Source organism: Schistocerca serialis, chromosome 4 (assembly GCF_023864345.2).
Source record: "Schistocerca serialis cubense isolate TAMUIC-IGC-003099 chromosome 4, iqSchSeri2.2, whole genome shotgun sequence".
In the NCBI taxonomy this organism is placed as follows: Eukaryota; Metazoa; Arthropoda; class Insecta; order Orthoptera; family Acrididae; genus Schistocerca; species Schistocerca serialis.
In genome coordinates, this window is record NC_064641.1 from 337,836,435 (window position 1) to 337,841,780 (window position 5,346).

At 39.9% G+C, this 5,346-nt stretch overlaps 1 non-coding gene across 1 annotated transcript; it reads left to right on the forward strand.

Annotated features, from left to right (window-relative positions):
* Nucleotides 1-4,959: 4,959 nt before the first annotated feature.
* Trnat-ugu (transfer RNA threonine (anticodon UGU)) lies at nucleotides 4,960-5,034 on the forward strand. The gene has a single exon. It is a non-coding gene; the product is annotated as a tRNA-Thr (tRNA).
* Nucleotides 5,035-5,346: the final 312 nt, after the last annotated feature.

Below are 5,346 nucleotides of genomic sequence, written 5' to 3' on the forward strand. Positions count from 1 at the left end.
TGGCGGGGTGCGCGTATGGCGAATGCCAGGTGAACGTCATCTGCCAGCATGTCTAGTACCAATAATGAAATACGGAGGCGGTGGTGTTATGGTGTGGTCGTGTTTCTCATGGACGGGGCTTGAACTGCTTGTTGTTATGCGTGGCACTGTCTCTGACGGAGTAGTTACAAGGTAATAACGTCCCTGTAATGGATTGGCCTGCACAAAGTCCTGACCTGAATCCTATAGAACACCTTTGGGATGTTTTGAAACGCCGACTTCCTGCCAGGTTTCAGCAACCGACATCGATACCTCTCCTCAGTGCAGCAGTGAAGAATGGACTGCCATTCCCCAAGAAACCTTCCAGCACCTGATTGAACGTATGCCTGAGAGAGTGGAAGCTGTCATCAAGGCTAAGTGTGGGCCAACAGCGTACTGAATTTCAGCATCACCGATGGAGGGCGCGACGAACTTTGAAGTCATTTTCAGCCAGGTGTCCGGATACTTTTGATCACATAGTGTATATTGCTCCTACTTCAGTGATAAGATGTCTTTGTACCAATATACTAGCATTTTCTTATTGGACCAAAAATATCTACAAAGAAGTAAATTTTTGTTAAAAGCTACTACTTTCCTTCTACATTTCATAGTGTTCGTATACACGCCGTTTGGTGCGCCGTTTAGAGCATCGCAACAAGGTTTCTTCTGATGGGAATGGTGCTATCACTGCGAAGATGAAAGACAACGGCAGAAGTCATGGTGAAGATAGAGTGGTTCATCACCTGTATGACAATGAATCCTAATCCCTTGGCGCCCCATAACGTGTGATTCTTGCGGATGATAGTGCCTATTTCACTATAATCCGTGCCTGAGTGCAACTCCGGTGGGACATGACATGGAATGTGACAGCTGACGGTAAATGTGAGGAGGCTGGTGGTGAAGCTGTCAACTACTCATACATGAGGACTGCAGTGAGTCACTATGCTGAACAGCGCAGTCAATAAGAATGTCGGGTATCACTCACGTTCGTACCATTAAATACTGAAGGCACTTGTTTTATAACGTTTTCAGACGTGATGGCGTTCAAAATACAGGTCAAATACCATAAACAGAAGTAACAAAGTAGGCCTAAATCTATTTTAGTCAATGATTTGCTATTTTTATTGGTGCCCATGTGCAAAGCAAATAATTGCGCTGAACATATTACTCTGCAGTTAAATTTAAGCCGTTTGCAAGTATTTGATTGAAAACTTAAGATTTGTTGACAATTACTTTGCAAATATCTGAAAATGTAATTTAAATATGAAAAACCTAATTAATTTATTCGAGACTAGGTAATTCGCTTTCCTGTTTTAATAAATAGAATAATGTATTCAGTAACAAAGTGTTAAGCAGAAAACACTTTCAAGTTAAGGGTAATACTCATTTTCGTTAAATTTTAGTTATTGTGAGGGCACCCACTCTTTTTCATGTAATAGACACAGTAATTACAATGATAGGTGACGGTGTAGAAAAAATCGCGATGATTAGACATATGCTACATCATAGGCCTTACCATTCGTGGCCTATTCGCTATGGATAACCAGTAAACGCTAAATACATAGTATTTCATATCTACGTCTAATGTCTTTATATGATTTTTACATCCAGAAACTTTACCGCCATACATAGATACAAAATATGATTCCCATTTACCACTGTAACGTGAAAAATGGCAGTGTGCTCATTGTGTTAGCACGTTCTCAATGTTATACAATATCCTGTTACGGTTCCATGGTAAACAGTTTGTCTATCCATGTCGCCCATAAAAGAAAAATTCTCTGTCTCGTTTGTCATTGACATCTACTCATCTTGTTCATAGACTTAATGTTTTGACTTTGCTTTAAGTATCATTCTGAACTTACAAGATCATATTTCTGTTGTATATGGGAGCAGCTTCAAACCACTGCCTTGCGAATAATTTAATTGAAAGCGCTTGTAGGATTTACTTAAACAGGCAGATTCAATTGTTTTCATTTTATTGTCTTTACGTAACATAAAACGGGTATACAATACCTTGTTTCACTTGGACGTATGTTAACTCGGAACATTTATCTCGAAACGTAGCATTTTTGGAACTAGATGAAATATACAGCCTTTAGACCTCCTAAACATGGTAATTCGTTTAGGAAATTTACTCCCGTACGTGCAATGAGGATCCGTTTATAGTAACCTCGTCACATGAAGTGACTTGCCTACAGGGTTGTTACTCGTCTCTCTGTAACTGTAGTAAACTCGAAATAAATTTCTTCCGTGGAATACTAAAATCGGAATTTGTTGAACTCTTGACGTTGTACGATTTGAATTCAATACTTCAAACATGAATTCCTAGGCGAGCTTTCATCAGACCGAAGAGACACTGGCTGGGTTTTACTCTAACTAGAATAGAATTCTGAAATCGCTGGAATTTATGTATTGGAACAATAAAAGTTATAAGGCAAATGGTAGCTCGACTACCGAAATATAACGACGTCTTCAAGAGCCAGGAAACTCCGGAACTGTCGGAGTTAGTCAAACGTGCATTGTCTGCGTTATTCCAGCAATCTATGGAACATCTGATCAGTGACTTCTGCTGTAAAATGGAAGAGGGTGGACGTTCAGTGGTACGAGGAGGGTAATCCGATTCCAATTCGGGCAGTTCCAGCAGCTCACATGTAGTAAGACCGCTGTCAGAAGAAGAGAAAGCAAAGTGTTACACGATTACCAGTGTAATTTCCGGTCCTGAAGCAAGTGATGGAAATGTGCCATACAGGTCTAGGCTTCGCATCATTATTTTCATACCTATTTTATTACAGCGTCCCCAGTAACTTTGGTTTCCATAGGTAACCAACTAAAGGTCTGTATGAATGTTCAGCGTGTATAAGCGGTAATGCAGCATACTGGCTTGCGTTAGTCTCGTTTACTGTTAACACGGCTTCGGAGGATTGCAGACTTGCATGTCACATTACAGAAACAGAGTTAAAAGAGGAATAGCAGTAACGGATGTGAGGCAACTGATATTACCATTTACCTTTGCCTTCACTGAACTAAGAAAACAAAGGTACGTGTTCATTCGATTTAGTGGTTTGCATATACTTCTAAATCATCGGGATACAATTAAAGGACTAGCTGTTATCGGAAACAATAATAGATAAAAGATTTATATGTACGAAAGCTATATGAAATTTATGTACAGTAACGTTATTTGTCTTACACACAGTTATGGTGGCAGAAGAATGCCTCTCATGTAAATTTCCACGTACCCACTGCTTGGCTTCTATATACACACAGTGCTTGATTCTCAGCTAAAAATTGTGGGCGTGAGTCTAAATCAGACGAAGTGAGAGAGTGGCCCTTTGTCATTGGATTCAAACATCCGGTGCACGTCGCATATGTTTGAGTCGCGGCAGTCACCACCAGGGTCGCCAGTTATCCCAGAAGGTTCTCTTCCTTTCAGCTGAAAACTCACATACCTCATACTTGGTTAGTGAAAAGCTGAAAGAGGTGCCCATACGTGATATTGCATGCTGACTTCGCATACGTACTAATTATTAGAGTGCAAATAGTCCAACTAGCTGTGATTTATCTTTCCAATTTATTCTCTCTATCCTCCGTTAGGTCCACATCTCGAAAATCTAATGCCTTGCTCTTTCTTACTTAAGATCCACTTCTCAGCATAATAAAAGAGAACACTTCGTACAAAATTCGCTATTTTCCTGAAATTTTTGACCATATTACAGTAAAAAATTCTCTTCTTCTTACAAACTGCCTCTTTCGCTGTTGCTAGCTTGTTTTTCATTTCTATGCTGGTCTTCCAGTCGGGTCTGTCCTGCTTCCTAAATATTTAAGGTTTTGTACACGTGTTAATGTTTCTCCAGCCAGTATTATCTTTAACTTTTTTGTTCTTCTTGCCCCACAACTTTTATTTTCTTTGTACTGATTTTCATTCCATACATATTTCCCGTAACATCAGCATTATCTACTACGGTGGGAAACCCGGAACATAAGAGAATCGAAGCCTTTGAGATGCAGTGCATCAGAAAAGTGTTGAAAATTAGGTGGACTGATGAGGTAAGGAATGAAGCGGTTCTCCACAGAATCGGCGAGGAACAGAAGATGTTGAAAACACTGAAAAGAAGAACGCAGAGGATGCTAGGACGTCTGTTAGTACTTCAAGGAATAACTTCCACGTTATTAGAGGGAGATCTAAAGGGTAAAAACTGTAGAGCAAGACAGAGATTGGAACAAATCCAGCAAATAACTGTGCATGTGGATTGCAATTGCTACTCTGAAATGAAAAGTTTGGCAGAGGAGAGGAATTCGTGGCAGGCTGCATCAAACCCGCCAGAAGGCTGATTAAAAAAAAAACCTGTAACTCTTTTTTCATATGTTGCTAGAAACATCATTTTGCCTGCCCACCGCACACACCATATTGTTGTTCTTCCCATTTTTGCCCCATCTAGTGAGCAGTCGTCAGCCTTCTCTTACTTCATTCCGTAGCTCTAATTCAAAGATATAGTGGCTACAGTTTGTCTATAAACATTAGTGACCTATTGATGACATTTATTGTTAATAATAGGCCACCGATATTAACCTTGAAGAGGCAAGCTACAAAATATATTGCACTGAAATTTGTAATGGCATTTTTAAGTACGAAGAACGAATGTCATGATATTGATTCCAGATGGTGATTATTTGTCCTCCACCAATAATTTTTCCGAGTTAGCTAGTTAGACGATATGTTTACAATGTAAGCCTCCAAAAGAGCAAGTCATCACTTCCGTACATACGTTTGTGTAGGCACTTTAGATAGTAGCATTAGAATTACCAGTTCATTTTACATGAATATTCACAATCCTGCATCATTAGGTAAATATGAATGTAGTGGTGTGGACATGTGGGGAATGTGGATCTCACGGGGAGCGTGCAAGGGATAAGTCCTGCAGACGCACTATCCTCTGTGCCCGCGGTGGCTCAAATAGGTAGAGCGTCTGCCATGTAAGCAGGAGATCCCGGGTTCGAATCCCGGTCGGGGCACACATTTTCAATATGTCCCCAATGAAGTACATCAACGCCTGTTTGCAGCTAGGGTGTCCATTTAATTATCATTTCATTTCTAGCAAAGCTGCATGGTCATCCACGGTAACTGTTCTTACGGGAACAGATACTACCGTCATATATGAGTTTCTTTTAGAAATTTCTGGAAGCTTTTCACAGTGATCTAAATTCAGGCAGTTATTAATCATAAGTCATCGAGTCAAAATCACATAAAGATTTGGACCAAATTTTCTAATCTACGCTATTACTGTGGACAGAGATGTAATAAATTACTGTCATGTCGTTAATGCA